We start from the raw sequence: 22,041 nt of genomic DNA, 5'->3' as shown, positions 1-22,041 counted from the left end.
TGGATTTCCTTCATAAAAAATGATTAGTCTGCATACCATCTTGAAGTGGGAGCCCGGCTAGCTCAGTCGGTAGAGCATGAGACTCTTAATCTCAGGGTTGTGGGTTTGAGCCCCACGTTAGGCGAAAATGAGTAATTTTTGCTGGATTATTGCATTGACTCTCATAATCTCGTGAATATTCTTGCATTAGACATGCAATAACTATCAAAAATGGTATCTCCCTTGGTTTCTCATTGGTGGGAAATTTAACTTCAAGATTAGCTAGGGTATGAGTCTAGATGAACACACCACAATATCACTCATATTCGAGTAGTAAACAGGCCAACCTGAACTGTAAAACATCCCATAAGTGAAGGTAAGGCATAAGTTAGGAGTGAACTGAACACTGTTATGGGCAATTGGACTTCAAATAAAGTGTGGAAGGCAGTGAGGTTACTTTTTTCATGTTATGCAGATTAAACACACAGGGGAATTAGCTCAAATGGTAGAGCGCTTGCTTAGCATGCGAGAAGTAGCGGGATCCATGCCCGCATTCTCCATTATAAAATTTGCATACATTTTATTTTTAACTTGTCATTGCCAAGGTCATTGCAGAGTAAGAACAGAAAAATCACAGATGGCTTTCAAATATGGTCTCATCATAACAACTAAAGTGGTTTAATCAAAAGGGTTCAGGTATTCTTTAGCATGTGAGAGGAATTTGAATTCTTATGCAATCTCAAAATGAAGTTCTCACAACTTCCATTTTCATTTTCTCTTATTTTTTTTGACACTCTTTCCTCTGAAGGATGTATAAATCTGGCTTTCCTTGCAAAACAAGAGTAGAGGAATATCCAGGATTTGATTTTACTTCACAAAAAGGGATTGGTCTGCATCCTGTCTTAAGGAGGGAGCCCGGCTAGCTCAGTCGGTAGAGCATGAGACTCTTAATCTCAGGGTTGTGGGTTCGAGCCCCACGTTGGGCGAAAATGAGTAATTTTTGCCTGAATATTGCATTGACTCTCATAATATGGAGATTAATCTTGCATTAGACCTGCAATAACTCCCAAAAATTGTCCAGGAATTGATTTCCTTCATAAAAAATGATTAGTCTGCATACCATCTTGAAGTGGGAGCCCGGCTAGCTCAGTCGGTAGAGCATGAGACTCTTAATCTCAGGGTCGTGGGTTTGAGTCCCACGTTGGGCGAAAATGAGTAATTTTTGCTGGATTATTGCATTGACTCTCATAATCTGGTGAATATTCTTGCATTAGACATGCAATAACTATCAAAAATGGTATCTCCCTTGGTTTCTCATTGGTGGGAAATTTAACTTCAAGATTAGCTAGGGTATGAGTCTAGATGAACACACCACAATATCACTCATATTCGAGTAGTAAACAGGCCAACCTGAACTGTAAAACATCCCATAAGTGAAGGTAAGGCATAAATTAGGAGTGAACTGAACACTGTTATGGGCAATTGGACTTCAAATAAAGTGTGGAAGGCAGTGAGGTTACTTTTTTCATGTTATGCAGATTAAACACACAGGGGAATTAGCTCAAATGGTAGAGCGCTTGCTTAGCATGCGAGAGGTAGCGGGATCGATGCCCGCATTCTCCATTATAAAATTTGCATACATTTTATTTTTAACTTGTCATTGCCAAGGTCATTGCAGAGTAAGAACAGAAAAATCACAGATGGCTTTCAAATATGGTCTCATTATAACAACTAAAGTGGTTTAATCAAAAGGGTTCAGGTATTCTTTAGCATGTGAGAGGAATTTGAATTCTTATGCAATCTCAAAATGAAGTTCTCACAACTTCCGTTTTCATTTTCTCTTATTTTTTTTTGACACTCTGTTCTCTGAAGGATGTATAAATCTGGCTTTCCTTGCAAAACAAGAGTAGAGGAATATCCAGGATTTGATTTTCTTCACAAAAAGGGATTGGTCTGCATACTGTCTTAAGGAGGGAGCCCGGCTAGCTCAGTCGGTAGAACATGAGACTCTTAATCTCCAGGTCGTGGGTTCGAGCCCCACGTTGGGCGAAAACAAGTAATTTTTGCCTGAATATTGCATTGACTCTCATAATATGGAGATTAATCTTGCATTAGACCTGCAATAACTCCCAAAAATTGTCCAGGAATGGATTTCCTTCATAAAAAATAATTAGTCTGCATACCATCTTGAAGTGGGAGCCCGGCTAGCTCAGTCGGTAGAGCATGAGACTCTTAATCTCAGGGTCGTGGGTTCGAGCCCCACGTTGGGCGAAAATGAGTAATTTTTGCTGGATTATTGCATTGACTCTCATAATCTGGTGAATATTCTTGCATTAGACATGCAATAACTATCAAAAATGGTATCTCCCTTGGTTTCTCATTGGTGGGAAATTTAACTTCAAGATTAGCTAGGGTATGAGTCTAGATGAACACACCGCAATATCACTCATATTCGAGTAGTAAACAGGCCAACCTGAACTGTAAAACATCCCACAAGTGGAGGTAAGGCATAAGTTAGGAGTGAACTTAACACTGTTATGGGCAATTGGACTTCAAATAAAGTGTGGAAGGCAGTAAGGTTACTTTTTTCATGTTATGCAGATTAAACACACAGGGGAATTAGCTCAAATGGTAGAGCGCTCGCTTAGCATGCGAGAGGTAGCGGGATCGATGCCCGCATTCTCCATTATAAAATTTGCATACATTTTATTTTTAACTTGTCATTGCCAAGGTCATTGCAGAGTAAGAACAGAAAAATCACAGATGGCTTTCAAATATGGTCTCATTATAACAACTAAAGTGGTTTAATCAAAAGGGTTCAGGTATTCTTTAGCATGTGAGAGGAATTTGAATTCTTATGCAATCTCAAAATGAAGTTCTCACAACTTCCATTTTCATTTTCTCTTACTTTTTTTGACACTCTGTCCTCTGAAGGATGTATAAATCTGGCTTTCCTTGCAAAACAAGAGTAGAGGAATATCCAGGATTTGATTTTCTTCACAAAAAGGGATTGGGCTGCATACTGTCTTAAGGAGGGAGCCCGGCTAGCTCAGTCGGTAGAGCATGAGACTCTTAATCTCAGGGTCGTGGGTTCGAGCCCCACGTTGGGCGAAAATGAGTAATTTTTGCCTGAATATTGCATTGACTCTCATAATATGGAGATTAATCTTGCATTAGACCTGCAATAACTCCCAAAAATTGTCCAGGAATTGATTTCCTTCATAAAAAATGATTAGTCTGCATACCATCTTGAAGTGGGAGCCCGGCTAAATCAGTCGGTAGAGCATGAGACTCTTAATCTCAGGGTCGTGGGTTTGAGTCCCACGTTGGGCGAAAATGAGTAATTTTTGCTGGATTATTGCATTGACTCTCATAATCTGGTGAATATTCTTGCATTAGACATGCAATAACTATCAAAAATGGTATCTCCCTTGGTTTCTCATTGGTGGGAAATTTAACTTCAAGATTAGCTAGGGTATGAGTCTAGATGAACACACCACAATATCACTCATATTCGAGTAGTAAACAGGCCAACCTGAACTGTAAAACATCCCATAAGTGAAGGTAAGGCATAAATTAGGAGTGAACTGAACACTGTTATGGGCAATTGGACTTCAAATAAAGTGTGGAAGGCAGTGAGGTTACTTTTTTCATGTTATGCAGATTAAACACACAGGGGAATTAGCTCAAATGGTAGAGCGCTTGCTTAGCATGCGAGAGGTAGCGGGATCGATGCCCGCATTCTCCATTATAAAATTTGCATACATTTTATTTTTAACTTGTCATTGCCAAGGTCATTGCAGAGTAAGAACAGAAAAATCACAGATGGCTTTCAAATATGGTCTCATTATAACAACTAAAGTGGTTTAATCAAAAGGGTTCAGGTATTCTTTAGCATGTGAGAGGAATTTGAATTCTTATGCAATCTCAAAATGAAGTTCTCACAACTTCTGTTTTCATTTTCTCTTATTTTTTTTTGACACTCTGTTCTCTGAAGGATGTATAAATCTGGCTTTCCTTGCAAAACAAGAGTAGAGGAATATCCAGGATTTGATTTTCTTCACAAAAAGGGATTGGTCTGCATACTGTCTTAAGGAGGGAGCCTGGCTAGCTCAGTCGGTAGAGCATGAGACTCTTAATCTCCAGGTCGTGGGTTCGAGCCCCACGTTGGGAGAAAACGAGTAATTTTTGCCTGAATATTGCATTGACTCTCATAATATGGAGATTAATCTTGCATTAGACCTGCAATAACTCCCAAAAATTGTCCAGGAATGGATTTCCTTCATAAAAAATGATTAGTCTGCATACCATCTTGAAGTGGGAGCCCGGCTAGCTCAGTCGGTAGAGCATGAGACTCTTAATCTCAGGGTTGTGGGTTTGAGCCCCACGTTAGGCGAAAATGAGAAATTTTTGCTGGATTATTGCATTGACTCTCATAATCTCGTGAATATTCTTGCATTAGACATGCAATAACTATCAAAAATAATATCTCCCTTAGTTTCTCATTGGTGGGAAATTTAACTTCAAGATTAGCTAGGGTATGAGTCTAGATGAACACACCACAATATCACTCATATTCGAGTAGTAAACAGGCCAACCTGAACTGTAAAACATCCCATAAGTGAAGGTAAGGCATAAGTTAGGAGTGAACTGAACACTGTTATGGGCAATTGGACTTCAAATAAAGTGTGGAAGGCAGTGAGGTTACTTTTTTCATGTTATGCAGATTAAACACACAGGGGAATTAGCTCAAATGGTAGAGCGCTTGCTTAGCATGCGAGAAGTAGCGGGATCGATGCCCGCATTCTCCATTATAAAATTTGCATACATTTTATGTTTAACTTGTCAATGCCAAGGTCATTGCAGAGTAAGAACAGAAAAATCACAGATGGCTTTCAAATATGGTTTCATTATAACAACTAAAGTGGTTTAATCAAAAGGGTTCAGGTATTCTTTAGCATGTGAGAGGAATTTGAATTCTTATGCAATCTCAAAATGAAGTTCTCACAACTTCCATTTTCATTTTCTCTTATTTTTTTTGACACTCTTTCCTCTGAAGGATGTATAAATCTGGCTTTCCTTGCAAAACAAGAGTAGAGGAATATCCAGGATTTGATTTTACTTCACAAAAAGGGATTGGTCTGCATACTGTCTTAAGGAGGGAACCCGGCTAGCTCAATCGGTAGAGCATGAGACTCTTAATCTCAGGGTCGTGGGTTCAAGCCCCACGTTGGGCAAAAACGAGTAATTTTTGCCTGAATATTGCATTGACTCTCATAATATGGAGATTAATCTTGCATTAGACATGCAATAACTCCCAAAAATTGTCCAGGAATTGATTTCCTTCATAAAAAATGATTAGTCTGCATACTATCTTGAAGTGGGAGCCCGGCTAGCTCAGTCGGTAGAGCATGAGACTCTTAATCTCAGGGTCGTGGGTTCGAGCCCCACGTTGGGCGAAAATGAGTAATTTTTGCTGGATTATTGCATTGACTCTCATAATCTGGTGAATATTCTTGCATTAGACATGCAATAACTATCAAAAATGGTATCTCTCTTGGTTTCTCATTGGTGGGAAATTTAACTTCAAGATTAGGTAGGGTATGAGTCTAGATGAACACACCACAATATCACTCATATTCGAGAAGTAAACAGGCCAACCTGAACTGTAAAACATCCCATAAGTGAAGGTAAGGCATAAGTTAGGAGTGAACTGAACACTGTTATGGGCAATTGGACTTCAAATAAAGTGTGGAAGGCAGTGAGGTTACTTTTTTCATGTTATGCAGATTAAACACACAGGGGAATTAGCTCAAATGGTAGAGCGCTCGCTTAGCATGTGAGAGGTAGCGGGATCAATGCCCGCATTCTCCATTATAAAATTTGCATACATTTTATTTTTAACTTGTCATTGCCAAGGTCATTGCAGAGTAAGAACAGAAAAATCACAGATGGCTTTCAAATATGGTCTCATTATAACAACTAAAGTGGTTTAATCAAAAGGGTTCAGGTATTCTATAGCATGTGAGAGGAATTTGAATTCTTATGCAATCTCAAAATGAAGTTCTCACAACTTCCGTTTTCATTTTCTCTTATTTTTTTTGACACTCTGTCCTCTGAAGGATGTATAAATCTGGCTTTCCTTGCAAAACAAGAGTAGAGGATTATCCAGGATTTGATTTTCTTCACAAAAAGGGATTGGTCTGCATACTGTCTTAAGGAGGGAGCCTGGCTAGCTCAGTCGGTAGAGCATGAGACTCTTAATCTCAGGGTCGTGGGTTCGAGCCCCGCGTTGGGCGAAAACGAGTAATTTTTGCCTGAATATTGCATTGACTCTCATAATATGGAGATTAATCTTGCATTAGACATGCAATAACTCCCAAAAATTGTCCAGGAATGGATTTCCTTCATAAAAAATGATTAGTCTGCATACTATCTTGAAGTGGGAGCCCGGCTAGCTCAGTCGGTAGAGCATGAGACTCTTAATCTCAAGGTCGGGGGTTCGAGCCCCACGTTGGGCGAAAATTAGTAATTTTTGCTGGATTATTGCATTGACTCTCATAATCTGGTGAATATTCTTGCATTAGACATGCAATAACTATCAAAAATGGTATCTCCCTTGGTTTCTCATTGGTGGGAAATTTAACTTCAAGATTAGGTAGGGTATGAGTCTAGATGAACACACCACAATATCACTCATATTCGAGTAGTAAACAGGCCAACCTGAACTGTAAAACATCCCATAAGTGGAGGTAAGGCATAAGTTAGGAGTGAACTGAACACTGTTATGGGCAATTGGACTTCAAATAAAGTGTGGAAGGCAGTGAGGTTACTTTTTCATGTTATGCAGATTAAACACACAGGTGAATTAGCTCAAATGGTAGAGCGCTCGCTTAGCATGCGAGAGGTAGCGGGATCGATGCCCGCATTCTCCATTATAAAATTTGCATACATTTTATTTTTAACTTGTCATTGCCAAGGTCATTGCAGAGTAAGAACAGAAAAATCACAGATGGCTTTCAAATATGGTCTCATTATAACAACTAAAGTGGTTTAATCAAAAGGGTTCAGGTATTCTTTAGCATGTGAGAGGAATTTGAATTCTTATGCAATCTCAAAATGAAGTTCTCACAACTTCCATTTTCATTTTCTCTTATTTTTTTGACACTCTGTCCTCTGAAGGATGTATAAATCTGGCTTTCCTTGCAAAACAAGAGTAGAGGAATATCCAGGATTTGATTTTCTTCACAAAAAGGGATTGGTCTGCATCCTGTCTTAAGGAGGGAGCCCGGCTAGCTTAGTTGGTAGAGCATGAGACTCTTAATCTCAGGGTTGTGGGTTCGAGCCCCACGTTGGGCGAAAATGAGTAATTTTTGCCTGAATATTGCATTGACTCTCATAATATGGAGATTAATCTTGCATTAGACCTGCAATAACTCCCAAAAATTGTCCAGGAATGGATTTCCTTCATAAAAAATGATTAGTCTGCATACCATCTTGAAGTGGGAGCCCGGCTAGCTCAGTCGGTAGAGCATGAGACTCTTAATCTCAGGGTCGTGGGTTCGAGCCCCATGTTGGGCGAAAATGAGTAATTTTTGCTGGATTATTGCATTGACTCTCATAATCTGGTGAATATTCTTGCATTAGACATGCAATAACTATCAAAAACGGTATCTCCCTTGGTTTCTCATTGGTGGGAAATTTAACTTCAAGATTAGCTAGGGTATGAGTTTAGATGAACACACCGCAATATCACTCATATTCGAGTAGTAAACAGGCCAACCTGAACTGAAAAACATCCCATAAGTGGAGGTAAGGCATAAGTTAGGAGTGAACTTAACACTGTTATGGGCAATTGGACTTCAAATAAAGTGTGGAAGGCAGTAAGGTTACTTTTTTCATGTTATGCAGATTAAACACACAGGGGAATTAGCTCAAATGGTAGAGCGCTCGCTTAGCATGCGAGAGGTAGCGGGATCGATGCCCGTATTCTCCATTATAAAATTTGCATACATTTTATTTTTAACTTGTCATTGCCAAGGTCATTGCAGAGTAAGAACAGAAAAATCACAGATGGCTTTCAAATATGGTCTCATTATCACAACTAAAGTGGTTTAATCAAAAGGGTTCAGGTATTCTTTAGCATGTGAGAGGAATTTGAATTCTTATGCAATCTCAAAATGAAGTTCTCACAACTTTCATTTTCATTTTCTCTTATTTTTTTTGACACTCTGTCCTCTGAAGGATGTATAAATCTGGCTTTCCTTGCAAAACAAGAGTAGAGGAATATCCAGGATTTGATTTTACTTCACAAAAAGGGATCGGTCTGCATACTGTCTTAAGGAGGGAACCCGGCTAGCTCAGTCGGTAGAGCATGAGACTCTTAATCTCAGGGTCGTGGGTTCGAGCCCCACGTTGGGCAAAAACGAGTAATTTTTGCCTGAATATTGCATTGACTCTCATAATATGGAGATTAATCTTGCATTAGACATGCAATAACTCCCAAAAATTGTCCAGGAATGGATTTCCTTCATAAAAAATGATTAGTCTGCATACTATCTTGAAGTGGGAGCCCGGCTAGCTCAGTCGGTAGAGCATGAGACTCTTAATCTCAGGGTCGTGGGTTCGAGCCCCACGTTGGGCGAAAATGAGTAATTTTTGCTGGATTATTGCATTGACTCTCATAATCTGGTGAATATTTTTGCATTAGACATGCAATGACTATCAAAAATGGTATCTCCCTTGGTTTCTCATTGGTGGGAAATTTAACTTCAAGATTAGGTAGGGTATGAGTCTAGATGAACACACCACAATATCACTCATATTCGAGTAGTAAACAGGCCAACCTGAACTGTAAAACATCCCATAAGTGGAGGTAAGGCATAAGTTAGGAGTGAACTGAACACTGTTATGGGCAATTGGACTTCAAATAAAGTGTGGAAGGCAGTGAGGTTACTTTTTCATGTTATGCAGATTAAACACACAGGCGAATTAGCTCAAATGGTATAGCGCTCGCTTAGCATGCGAGAGGTAGCGGGATCGATGCCCGCATTCTCCATTATAAAATTTACATACATTTTATTTTTAACTTGTCATTGCCAAGGTCATTGCAGAGTAAGAACAGAAAAATCACAGATGGCTTTCAAATATGGTCTCATTATAACAACTAAAGTGGTTTAATCAAAAGGGTTCAGGTATTCTTTAGCATGTGAGAGGAATTTGAATTCTTATGCAATCTCAAAATGAAGTTCTCACAACTTCCATTTTCATTTTCTCTTATTGTTTTTGACACTCTGTCCTCTGAAGGATGTATAAATCTGGCTTTCCTTACAAAACAAGAGTAGAGGAATATCCAGGATTTGATTTTACTTCACAAAAAGGGATTGGTCTGCATACTGTCTTAAGGAGGGAACCCGGCTAGCTCAGTCGGTAGAGCATGAGACTCTTAATCTCAGGGTCGTGGGTTCGAGCACCACGTTGGGCAAAAACGAGTAATTTTGCCTGAATATTGCATTGACTTTTATAATATGGAGATTAATCTTGCATTAGACATGCAATAACTCCCAACAATTGTCCAGGAATGGATTTCCTTCATAAAAAATGATTAGTCTGCATACTATCTTGTAGTGGGAGCCCGGCTAGCTCAGTCGGTAGAGTATGAGACTCTTAATCTCAGGGTCGTGGGTTCGAGCCCAACGTTGGGCGAAAATGAGTAATTTTTGCTGGATTATTGCATTGACTCTCATAATCTGGTGAATATTCTTGCATTAGACATGCAATAACTATCAAAAATGGTATCTCTCTTGGTTTCTCATTGGTGGGAAATTTAACTTCAAGATTAGGTAGGGTATGAGTCTAGATGAACACACCACAATATCACTCATATTCGAGTGGTAAACAGGCCAACCTGAACTGTAAAACATCCCATAAGTGAAGGTAAGGCATAAGTTAGGAGTGAACTGAACACTGTTATGGGCAATTGGACTTCAAATAAAGTGTGGAAGGCAGTGAGGTTACTTTTTTCATGTTATGCAAATTAAACACACAGGGGAATTAGCTCAAATGGTAGAGCGCTCGCTTAGCATGCGAGAGTTAGCGGGATCAATGCCCGCATTCTCCATTATAAAATTTGCATACATTTTATTTTTAACTTGTCATTGCCAAGGTCATTGCAGAGTAAGAACAGAAAAATCACAGATGGCTTTCAAATATGGTCTCATTATAACAACTAAAGTGGTTTAATCAAAAGGGTTCAGGTATTCTTTAGCATGTGAGAGGAATTTGAATTCTCATGCAATCTCAAAATGAAGTTCTCACAACTTCCGTTTTCATTTTCTCCTATTTTTTTTGACACTCTGTCCTCTGAAGGATGTATAAATCTGGCTTTCCTTGCAAAACAAGAGTAGAGGAATATCCAGGATTTGATTTTCTTCACAAAAAGGGATTGGTCTGCATACTGTCTTAAGGAGGGAGCCCGGCTAGCTCAGTCGGTAGAGCATGAGACTCTTAATCTCAGGGTCGTGGTTCGAGCCCCATGTTGGGCGAAAATGAGTAATTTTTGCCTGAATATTGCATTGACTCTCATAATATGGAGATTAATCTTGCATTAGACCTGCAATAACTCCCAAAAATTGTCCAGGAATGGATTTCCTTCATAAAAAATGATTAGTCTGCATACCATCTTGAAGTTGGGAGCCCGGCTAGCTCAGTCGGTAGAGCATGAGACTCTTAATCTCAGGGTCGTGGGTTCGAGCCCCACATTGGGCGAAAATTAGTAATTTTTGCTGGACTCTCATAATCTCATGATTATTCTTGCATTAGACATGCAATAACTATCAAAAATGGTATCTCCCTTGGTTTCTCATTGGTGGGAAATTTAACTTCAAGATTAGGTAGGGTATGAGTCTAGATGAACACACCACAATATCACTCATATTCGAGTAGTAAACAGGCCAACCTGAACTGTAAAACATCCCATAAGTGGAGGTAAGGCATAAGTTAGGAGTGAACTGAACACTGTTATGGGCAATTGGACTTCAAATAAAGTGTGGAAGGCAGTGAGGTTACTTTTTTCATGTTATGCAGATTAAACACACAGGGGAATTAGCTCAAATGGTAGAGCGCTGGCTTAGCATGCGAGAGGTAGTGGGATCGATGCCCGCATTCTCCATTATAAAATTTGCATACATTTTATTTTTAACTTGTCATTGCCAAGGTCATTGCAGAGTAAGAACAGAAAAATCACAGATGGCTTTCAAATATGGTCTCATTATAACAACTAAAGTGGTTTAATCAAAAGGGTTCAGGTATTCTTTAGCATGTGAGAGGAATTTGAATTCTTATGCAATCTCAAAATGAAGTTCTCACAACTTCCGTTTTCATTTTCTCTTATTTTTTTTGACACTCTGTCCTCTGAAGGATGTATAAATCTGGCTTTCCTTGCAAAACAAGAGTAGAGGAATATCCAGGATTTGATTTTCTTCACAAAAAGGGATTGGTCTGCATACTGTCTTAAGGAGGGAACCCGGCTAGCTCAGTCGGTAGAGCATGAGACTCTTAATCTCAGGGTCGTGGGTTCGAGCCCCACGTTGGGCGAAAATGAGTAATTTTTGCTGGATTATTGCATTGACTCTCATAATCTTGTGATTATTCTTGCATTAGACATGCAATAACTATCAAAAATGGTATCTCCCTTGGTTTCTCATTGGTGGGAAATTTAACTTCAAGATTAGCTAGGGTATGAGTCTAGATGAACACACCGCAATATCACTCATATTCGAGTAGTAAACAGGCCAACCTGAACTGTAAAACATCCCATAAGTGGAGGTAAGGCATAAGTTAGGAGTGAACTTAACACTGTTATGGGCAATTGGACTTCAAATAAAGTGTGGAAGGCAGTAAGGTTACTTTTTTCATGTTATGCAGATTAAACACACAGGGGAATTAGCTCAAATGGTAGAGCGCTCGCTTAGCATGCGAGAGGTAGCGGGATCGATGCCCGCATTCTCCATTATAAAATTTGCATACATTTTATTTTTAACTTGTCATTGCCAAGGTCATTGCAGAGTAAGAACAGAAAAATCACAGATGGCTTTCAAATATGGTCTCATTATAACAACTAAAGTGGTTTAATCAAACGGGTTCAGGTATTCTTTAGCATGTGAGAGGAATTTGAATTCTTATGCAATCTCAAAATGAAGTTCTCACAACTTCCGTTTTCATTTTCTCTTATTTTTTTTTGACACTCTGTCCTCTGAAGGATGTATAAATCTGGCTTTCCTTGCAAAACAAGAGTAGAGGAATATCCAGGATTTGATTTTCTTCACAAAAAGGGATTGGTCTGCATACTGTCTTAAGGAGGGAGCCCGGCTAGCTCAGTCGGTAGAGCATGAGACTCTTAATCTCAGGGTCGTGGGTTCGAGCCCCACGTTGGGCGAAAACGAGTAATTTTTGCCTGAATATTGCATTGACTCTCATAATATGGAGATTAATCTTGCATTAGACCTGCAATAACTCCCAAAAATTGTCCAGGAATGGATTTCCTTCATAAAAAATGATTAGTCTGCATACCATCTTGAAGTGGGAGCCCGGCTAGCTCAGTCGGTAGAGCATGAGACTCTTAATCTCAGGGTCGTGGGTTCGAGCCCCACGTTGGGCGAAAATGAGTAATTTTTGCTGGATTATTGCATTGACTCTCATAATCTGGTGAATATTCTTGCATTAGACATGCAATAACTATCAAAAATGGTATCTCTCTTGGTTTCTCATTGGTGGGAAATTTAACTTCAAGATTAGGTAGGGTATGAGTCTAGATGAACACACCACAATATCACTCATATTCGAGTAGTAAACAGGCCAACCTGAACTGTAAAACATCCCATAAGTGGAGGTAAGGCATAAGTTAGGAGTGAACTGAACACTGTTATGGGCAATTGGACTTCAAATAAAGTGTGGAAGGCAGTGAGGTTACTTTTTCATGTTATGCAGATTAAACACACAGGCGAATTAGCTCAAATGGTATAGCGCTCGCTTAGCATGCGAGAGGTAGCGGGATCGATGCCCGCATTCTCCATTGTAAAATTTGCATACATTTTATTTTTAACTTGTCATTGCCAAGGTCATTGCAGAGTAAGAACAGAAAAATCACAGATGGCTTTCAAATATGGTCTCATTATAACAACTAAAGTGGTTTAATCAAAAGGGTTCAGGTATTCTTTAGCATGTGAGAGGAATTTGAATTCTTATGCAATCTCAAAATGAAGTTCTCACAACTTCCATTTTCATTTTCTCTTATTGTTTTTGACACTCTGTCCTCTGAAGGATGTATAAATCTGGCTTTCCTTGCAAAACAAGAGTAGAGGAATATCCAGGATTTGATTTTACTTCACAAAAAGGGATTGGTCTGATTACTGTCTTAAGGAGGGAACCCGGCTAGCTCAGTCGGTAGAGCATGAGACTCTTAATCTCAGGGTCGTGGGTTCGAGCACCACGTTGGGCAAAAACGAGTAATTTTGCCTGAATATTGCATTGACTCTCATAATATGGAGATTAATCTTGCATTAGACATGCAATAACTCCCAACAATTGTCCAGGAATGGATTTCCTTCATAAAAAATGATTAGTCTGCATACTATCTTGTAGTGGGAGCCCGGCTAGCTCAGTCGGTAGAGTATGAGACTCTTAATCTCAGGGTCGTGGGTTCGAGCCCAACGTTGGGCGAAAATGAGTAATTTTTGCTGGATTATTGCATTGACTCTCATAATCTGGTGAATATTCTTGCATTAGACATGCAATAACTATCAAAAATGGTATCTCTCTTGGTTTCTCATTGGTGGGAAATTTAACTTCAAGATTAGGTAGGGTATGAGTCTAGATGAACACACCACAATATCACTCATATTCGAGTAGTAAACAGGCCAACCTGAACTGTAAAACATCCCATAAGTGAAGGTAAGGCATAAGTTAGGAGTGAACTGAACACTGTTATGGGCAATTGGACTTCAAATAAAGTGTGGAAGGCAGTGAGGTTACTTTTTTCATGTTATGCAAATTAAACACACAGGGGAATTAGCTCAAATGGTAGAGCGCTCGCTTAGCATGCGAGAGTTAGCGGGATCAATGCCCGCATTCTCCATTATAAAATTTGCATACATTTTATTTTTAACTTGTCATTGCCAAGGTCATTGCAGAGTAAGAACAGAAAAATCACAGATGGCTTTCAAATATGGTCTCATTATAACAACTAAAGTGGTTTAATCAAAAGGGTTCAGGTATTCTTTAGCATGTGAGAGGAATTTGAATTCTCATGCAATCTCAAAATGAAGTTCTCACAACTTCCGTTTTCATTTTCTCCTATTTTTTTTGACACTCTGTCCTCTGAAGGATGTATAAATCTGGCTTTCCTTGCAAAACAAGAGTAGAGGAATATCCAGGATTTGATTTTCTTCACAAAAAGGGATTGGTCTGCATACTGTCTTAAGGAGGGAGCCCGGCTAGCTCAGTCGGTAGAGCATGAGACTCTTAATCTCAGGGTCGTGGTTCGAGCCCCACGTTGGGCGAAAATGAGTAATTTTTGCCTGAATATTGCATTGACTCTCATAATATGGAGATTAATCTTGCATTAGACCTGCAATAACTCCCAAAAATTGTCCAGGAATGGATTTCCTTCATAAAAAATGATTAGTCTGCATACCATCTTGAAGTTGGGAGCCCGGCTAGCTCAGTCGGTAGAGCATGAGACTCTTAATCTCAGGGTCGTGGGTTCGAGCCCCACATTGGGCGAAAATTAGTAATTTTTGCTGGACTCTCATAATCTCATGATTATTCTTGCATTAGACATGCAATAACTATCAAAAATGGTATCTCCCTTGGTTTCTCATTGGTGGGAAATTTAACTTCAAGATTAGGTAGGGTATGAGTCTAGATGAACACACCACAATATCACTCATATTCGAGTAGTAAACAGGCCAACCTGAACTGTAAAACATCCCATAAGTGGAGGTAAGGCATAAGTTAGGAGTGAACTGAACACTGTTATGGGCAATTGGACTTCAAATAAAGTGTGGAAGGCAGTGAGGTTACTTTTTTCATGTTATGCAGATTAAACACACAGGGGAATTAGCTCAAATGGTAGAGCGCTGGCTTAGCATGCGAGAGGTAGTGGGATCGATGCCCGCATTCTCCATTATAAAATTTGCATACATTTTATTTTTAACTTGTCATTGCCAAGGTCATTGCAGAGTAAGAACAGAAAAATCACAGATGGCTTTCAAATATGGTCTCATTATAACAACTAAAGTGGTTTAATCAAAAGGGTTCAGGTATTCTTTAGCATGTGAGAGGAATTTGAATTCTTATGCAATCTCAAAATGAAGTTCTCACAACTTCCGTTTTCATTTTCTCTTATTTTTTTTGACACTCTGTCCTCTGAAGGATGTATAAATCTGGCTTTCCTTGCAAAACAAGAGTAGAGGAATATCCAGGATTTGATTTTCTTCACAAAAAGGGATTGGTCTGCATACTGTCTTAAGGAGGGAACCCGGCTAGCTCAGTCGGTAGAGCATGAGACTCTTAATCTCAGGGTTGTGGGTTCGAGCCCCACGTTGGGCGAAAACGAGTATTTTTTGCCTGAATATTGCATTGACTCTCATAATATGGAGATTAATCTTGCATTAGACATGCAATAACTCCCAAAAATTGTCCAGGAATGGATTTCCTTCATAAAAAATGATTAGTCTGCATACTATCTTGAAGTGGGAGCCCGGCTAGCTCAGTCGGTAGAGCATGAGACTCTTAATCTCAGGGTCGTGGGTTCGAGCCCCACATTGGGCGAAAATGAGTAATTTTTGCTGGATTATTGCATTGACTCTCATAATCTTGTGATTATTCTTGCATTAGACATGCAATAACTATCAAAAATGGTATCTCCCTTGGTTTCTCATTGGTGGGAAATTTAACTTCAAGATTAGCTAGGGTATGAGTCTAGATGAACACACCGCAATATCACTCATATTCGAGTAGTAAACAGGCCAACCTGAACTGTAAAACATCCCATAAGTGGAGGTAAGGCATAAGTTAGGAGTGAACTTAACACTGTTATGGGCAATTGGACTTCAAATAAAGTGTGGAAGGCAGTAAGGTTACTTTTTTCATGTTATGCAGATTAAACACACAGGGGAATTAGCTCAAATGGTAGAGCGCTCGCTTAGCATGCGAGAGGTAGCGGGATCGATGCCCGCATTCTCCATTATAAAATTTGCATACATTTTATTTTTAACTTGTCATTGCCAAGGTCATTGCAGAGTAAGAACAGAAAAATCACAGATGGCTTTCAAATATGGTCTCATTATAACAACTAAAGTGGTTTAATCAAACGGGTTCAGGTATTCTTTAGCATGTGAGAGGAATTTGAATTCTTATGCAATCTCAAAATGAAGTTCTCACAACTTCCATTTTCATTTTCTCTTATTTTTTTGACACTCTGTCCTCTGAAGGATGTATAAATCTGGCTTTCCTTGCAAAACAAGAGTAGAGGAATATCCAGGATTTGATTTTCTTCACAAAAAGGGATTGGTCTGCATCCTGTCTTAAGGAGGGAACCCGGCTAGCTCAGTCGGTAGAGCATGAGACTCTTAATCTCAGGGTCGTGGGTTCGAGCCCCACGTTGGGCGAAAACGAGTAATTTTTGCCTGAATATTGCATTGACTCTCATAATATGGAGATTAATCTTGCATTAGACATGCAATAACTCCCAAAAATTGTCCAGGAATGGATTTCCTTCATAAAAAATGATTAGTCTGCATACCATCTTGAAGTTGGGAGCCCGGCTAGCTCAGTCGGTAGAGCATGAGACTCTTAATCTCAGGGTCGTGGGTTCGAGCCCCACATTGGGCGAAAATGAGTAATTTTTGATGGACTCTCATAATCTGGTGATTATTCTTGCATTAGACATGCAATAACTATCAAAAATGGTATCTCCCTTGGTTTCTCATTGGTGGGAAATTTAACTTCAAGATTAGGTAGGGTATGAGTCTAGATGAACACACCACAATATCACTCATATTCGAGTAGTAAACAGGCCAACCTGAACTGTAAAACATCCCATAAGTGGAGGTAAGGCATAAGTTAGGAGTGAACTGAACACTGTTATGGGCAATTGGACTTCAAATAAAGTGTGGAAGGCAGTGAGGTTACTTTTTCATGTTATGCAGATTAAACACACAGGCGAATTAGCTCAAATGGTATAGCGCTCGCTTAGCATGCGAGAGGTAGCGGGATCGATGCCCGCATTCTCTATTATAAAATTTGCATACATTTTATTTTTAACTTGTCATTGAAAAGGTCATTGCAGAGTAAGAACAGAAAAATCACAGATGGCTTTCAAATATGGTCTCATTATAACAACTAAAGTGGTTTAATCAAAAGGGTTCAGGTATTCTTTAGCATGTGAGAGGAATTTGAATTCTTATGCAATCTCAAAATGAAGTTCTTACAACTTCCATTTTCATTTTCTCTTATTTTTTTTGACACTCTGTCCTCTGAAGGATGTATAAATCTGGCTTTCCTTGCAAATCAAGAGTAGAGGAATATCCAGGATTTGATTTTCTTCACAAAAAGGGATTGGTCTGCATACTGTCTTAAGGAGGGAACCCGGCTAGCTCAGTCGGTAGAGCATGAGACTCTTAATCTCAGGGTTGTGGGTTCGAGCCCCACGTTGGGCGAAAACTAGTAATTTTTGCCTGAATATTGCATTGACTCTCATAATATGGAGATTAATCTTGCATTAGACATGCAATAACTCCCAAAAATTGTCCAGGAATGGATTTCCTTCATAAAAAATGATTAGTCTGCATACCATCTTGAAGTGGGAGCCCGGCTAGCTCAGTCAGTAGAGCATGAGACTCTTAATTTCAGGGTCGTGGGTTCGAGCCCCACGTTGGGTGAAAATGAGTAATTTTTGCTGGACTCTCATAATCTGGTGATTATTCTTGCATTAGACATGCAATAACTATCAAAAATGGTATCTCCCTTGGTTTCTCATTGGTGGGAAATTTAACTTCAAGATTAGCTAGGGTATGAGTCTAGATGAACACACCGCAATATCACTCATATTCGAGTAGTAAACAGGCCAACCTGAACTGTAAAACATCCCATAAGTGGAGGTAAGGCATAAGTTAGGAGTGAACTGAACACTGTTATGGGCAATTGGACTTCAAATAAAGTGTGGAAGGCAGTAAGGTTACTTTTTTCATGTTATGCAGATTAAACACACAGGGGAATTAGCTCAAATGGTAGAGCGCTCGCTTAGCATGCGAGAGGTAGCTGGATCGATGCCCGCATTCTCCATTATAAAATTTGCATACATTTTATTTTTAACTTGTCATTGCCAAGGTCATTGCAGAGTAAGAACAGAAAAATCACAGATGGCTTTCAAATATGGTCTCATTATCACAACTAAAGTGGTTTAATCAAAAGGGTTCAGGTATTCTTTAGCATGTGAGAGGAATTTGAATTCTTATGCAATCTCAAAATGAAGTTCTCACAACTTTCATTTTCATTTTCTCTTATTTTTTTTGACACTCTGTCCTCTGAAGGATGTATAAATCTGGCTTTCCTTGCAAAACAAGAGTAGAGGAATATCCAGGATTTGATTTTACTTCACAAAAAGGGATCGGTCTGCATACTGTCTTAAGGAGGGAACCCGGCTAGCTCAGTCGGTAGAGCATGAGACTCTTAATCGCAGGGTTGTGGGTTCGAGCCCCACGTTGGGCAAAAACGAGTAATTTTTGCCTGAATATTGCATTGACTCTCATAATATGGAGATTAATCTTGCATTAGACATGCAATAACTCCCAAAAATTGTCCAGGAATGGATTTCCTTCATAAAAAATGATTAGTCTGCATACTATCTTGAAGTGGGAGCCCGGCTAGCTCAGTCGGTAGAGCATGAGACTCTTAATCTCAGGGTCGTGGGTTCGAGCCCCACGTTGGGCGAAAATGAGTAATTTTTGCTGGATTATTGCATTGACTCTCATAATCTTGTGATTATTCTTGCATTAGACATGCAATAACTATCAAAAATGGTATCTCCCTTGGTTTCTCATTGGTGGGAAATTTAACTTCAAGATTAGCTAGGGTATGAGTCTAGATGAACACACCGCAATATCACTCATATTCGAGTAGTAAACAGGCCAACCTGAACTGTAAAACATCCCATAAGTGGAGGTAAGGCATAAGTTAGGAGTGAACTTAACACTGTTATGGGCAATTGGACTTCAAATAAAGTGTGGAAGGCAGTAAGGTTACTTTTTTCATGTTATGCAGATTAAACACACAGGGGAATTAGCTCAAATGGTAGAGCGCTCGCTTAGCATGCGAGAGGTAGCGGGATCGATGCCCGCATTCTCCATTATAAAATTTGCATACATTTTATTTTTAACTTGTCATTGCCAAGGTCATTGCAGAGTAAGAACAGAAAAATCACAGATGGCTTTCAAATATGGTCTCATTATAACAACTAAAGTGGTTTAATCAAACGGGTTCAGGTATTCTTTAGCATGTGAGAGGAATTTGAATTCTTATGCAATCTCAAAATGAAGTTCTCACAACTTCCATTTTCATTTTCTCTTATTTTTTTGACACTCTGTCCTCTGAAGGATGTATAAATCTGGCTTTCCTTGCAAAACAAGAGTAGAGGAATATCCAGGATTTGATCTTCTTCACAAAAAGGGATTGGTCTGCATCCTGTCTTAAGGAGGGAACCCGACTAGCTCAGTCGGTAGAGCATGAGACTCTTAATCTCAGGGTCGTGGGTTCGAGCCCCACGTTGGGCGAAAACGAGTAATTTTTGCCTGAATATTGCATTGACTCTCATAATATGGAGATTAATCTTGCATTAGACATGCAATAACTCCCAAAAATTGTCCAGGAATGGATTTCCTTCATAAAAAATGATTAGTCTGCATACCATCTTGAAGTTGGGAGCCCGGCTAGCTCAGTCGGTAGAGCATGAGACTCTTAATCTCAGGGTCGTGGGTTCGAGCCCCACATTGGGCGAAAATGAGTAATTTTTGATGGACTCTCATAATCTGGTGATTATTCTTGCATTAGACATGCAATAACTATCAAAAATGGTATCTCCCTTGGTTTCTCATTGGTGGGAAATTTAACTTCAAGATTAGGTAGGGTATGAGTCTAGATGAACACACCACAATATCACTCATATTCGAGTAGTAAACAGGCCAACCTGAACTGTAAAACATCCCATAAGTGGAGGTAAGGCATAAGTTAGGAGTGAACTGAACACTGTTATGGGCAATTGGACTTCAAATAAAGTGTGGAAGGCAGTGAGGTTACTTTTTCATGTTATGCAGATTAAACACACAGGCGAATTAGCTCAAATGGTATAGCGCTCGCTTAGCATGCGAGAGGTAGCGGGATCGATGCCCGCATTCTCCATTATAAAATTTGCATACATTTTATTTTTAACTTGTCATTGAAAAGGTCATTGCAGAGTAAGAACAGAAAAATCACAGATGGCTTTCAAATATGGTCTCATTATAACAACTAAAGTGGTTTAATCAAAAGGGTTCAGGTATTCTTTAGCATGTGAGAGAAATTTGAATTCTTATGCAATCTCAAAATGAAGTTCTTACAACTTCCATTTTCATTTTCTCTTATTTTTTTTGACACTCTGTCCTCTGAAGGATGTATAAATCTGGCTTTCCTTGCAAATCAAGAGTAGAGGAATATCCAGGATTTGATTTTCTTCACAAAAAGGGATTGGTCTGCATACTGTCTTAAGGAGGGAACCCGGCTAGCTCAGTCGGTAGAGCATGAGACTCTTAATCTCAGGGTTGTGGGTTCGAGCCCCACGTTGGGCGAAAACTAGTAATTTTTGCCTGAATATTGCATTGACTCTCATAATATGGAGATTAATCTTGCATTAGACATGCAATAACTCCCAAAAATTGTCCAGGAATGGATTTCCTTCATAAAAAATGATTAGTCTGCATACCATCTTGAAGTGGGAGCCCGGCTAGCTCAGTCAGTAGAGCATGAGACTCTTAATTTCAGGGTCGTGGGTTCGAGCCCCACGTTGGGTGAAAATGAGTAATTTTTGCTGGACTCTCATAATCTGGTGATTATTCTTGCATTAGACATGCAATAACTATCAAAAATTGTATCTCCCTTGGTTTCTCATTGGTGGGAAATTTAACTTCAAGATTAGCTAGGGTATGAGTCTAGATGAACACACCGCAATATCACTCATATTCGAGTAGTAAACAGGCCAACCTGAACTGTAAAACATCCCATGAGTGGAGGTAAGGCATAAGTTAGGAGTGAACTGAACACTGTTATGGGCAATTGGACTTCAAATAAAGTGTGGAAGGCAGTAAGGTTACTTTTTTCATGTTATGCAGATTAAACACACAGGGGAATTAGCTCAAATGGTAGAGCGCTCTCTTAGCATGCGAGAGGTAGCGGGATCGATGCCCGCATTCTCTATTATAAAATTTGCATACATTTTATTTTTAACTTGTCATTGAAAAGGTCATTGCAGAGTAAGAACAGAAAAATCACAGATGGCTTTCAAATATGGTCTCATTATAACAACTAAAGTGGTTTAATCAAAAGGGTTCAGGTATTCTTTAGCATGTGAGAGGAATTTGAATTCTTATGCAATCTCAAAATGAAGTTCTTACAACTTCCATTTTCATTTTCTCTTATTTTTTTTGACACTCTGTCCTCTGAAGGATGTATAAATCTGGCTTTCCTTGCAAATCAAGAGTAGAGGAATATCCAGGATTTGATTTTCTTCACAAAAAGGGATTGGTCTGCATACTGTCTTAAGGAGGGAACCCGGCTAGCTCAGTCGGTAGAGCATGAGACTCTTAATCTCAGGGTTGTGGGTTCGAGCCCCACGTTGGGCGAAAACTAGTAATTTTTGCCTGAATATTGCATTGACTCTCATAATATGGAGATTAATCTTGCATTAGACATGCAATAACTCCCAAAAATTGTCCAGGAATGGATTTCCTTCATAAAAAATGATTAGTCTGC

The 22,041-nt window shown here is 39.3% G+C and overlaps 11 non-coding genes across 11 annotated transcripts; all 11 read left to right on the top strand.

The window, feature by feature from the left end:
- The first annotated feature begins 2,177 nt into the window (after positions 1-2,177).
- Positions 2,178-2,250, top strand: TRNAK-CUU (transfer RNA lysine (anticodon CUU)). The gene has a single exon. It is a non-coding gene; the product is annotated as a tRNA-Lys (tRNA).
- A 342-nt stretch (positions 2,251-2,592) lies between these two features.
- TRNAA-AGC (transfer RNA alanine (anticodon AGC)) lies at positions 2,593-2,665 on the top strand. Its single transcript has one exon. It is a non-coding gene; the product is annotated as a tRNA-Ala (tRNA).
- A 352-nt stretch (positions 2,666-3,017) lies between these two features.
- TRNAK-CUU (transfer RNA lysine (anticodon CUU)) lies at positions 3,018-3,090 on the top strand. The gene has a single exon. It is a non-coding gene; the product is annotated as a tRNA-Lys (tRNA).
- A 2,275-nt stretch (positions 3,091-5,365) lies between these two features.
- Positions 5,366-5,438, top strand: TRNAK-CUU (transfer RNA lysine (anticodon CUU)). The gene has a single exon. It is a non-coding gene; the product is annotated as a tRNA-Lys (tRNA).
- Positions 5,439-8,550: 3,112 nt separating this feature from the next.
- Positions 8,551-8,623, top strand: TRNAK-CUU (transfer RNA lysine (anticodon CUU)). The gene has a single exon. It is a non-coding gene; the product is annotated as a tRNA-Lys (tRNA).
- A 3,293-nt stretch (positions 8,624-11,916) lies between these two features.
- Positions 11,917-11,989, top strand: TRNAA-AGC (transfer RNA alanine (anticodon AGC)). The gene has a single exon. It is a non-coding gene; the product is annotated as a tRNA-Ala (tRNA).
- Positions 11,990-12,342: 353 nt separating this feature from the next.
- On the top strand, positions 12,343-12,415 carry TRNAK-CUU (transfer RNA lysine (anticodon CUU)). The gene has a single exon. It is a non-coding gene; the product is annotated as a tRNA-Lys (tRNA).
- Positions 12,416-12,564: 149 nt separating this feature from the next.
- Positions 12,565-12,637, top strand: TRNAK-CUU (transfer RNA lysine (anticodon CUU)). The gene has a single exon. It is a non-coding gene; the product is annotated as a tRNA-Lys (tRNA).
- Positions 12,638-16,152: 3,515 nt separating this feature from the next.
- TRNAA-AGC (transfer RNA alanine (anticodon AGC)) lies at positions 16,153-16,225 on the top strand. The gene has a single exon. It is a non-coding gene; the product is annotated as a tRNA-Ala (tRNA).
- Positions 16,226-18,899: 2,674 nt separating this feature from the next.
- Positions 18,900-18,972, top strand: TRNAK-CUU (transfer RNA lysine (anticodon CUU)). The gene has a single exon. It is a non-coding gene; the product is annotated as a tRNA-Lys (tRNA).
- Positions 18,973-19,314: 342 nt separating this feature from the next.
- Positions 19,315-19,387, top strand: TRNAA-AGC (transfer RNA alanine (anticodon AGC)). The gene has a single exon. It is a non-coding gene; the product is annotated as a tRNA-Ala (tRNA).
- Positions 19,388-22,041: the final 2,654 nt, after the last annotated feature.

Source organism: Lissotriton vulgaris, chromosome 1_1 (assembly GCF_964263255.1).
Source record: "Lissotriton vulgaris chromosome 1_1, aLisVul1.2, whole genome shotgun sequence".
NCBI classification, from domain to species: domain Eukaryota; kingdom Metazoa; phylum Chordata; class Amphibia; order Caudata; family Salamandridae; genus Lissotriton; species Lissotriton vulgaris.
The sequence above is the reverse complement of the archived record's forward strand: the minus strand, read 5'-3'. Positions and strand labels throughout refer to the sequence as shown.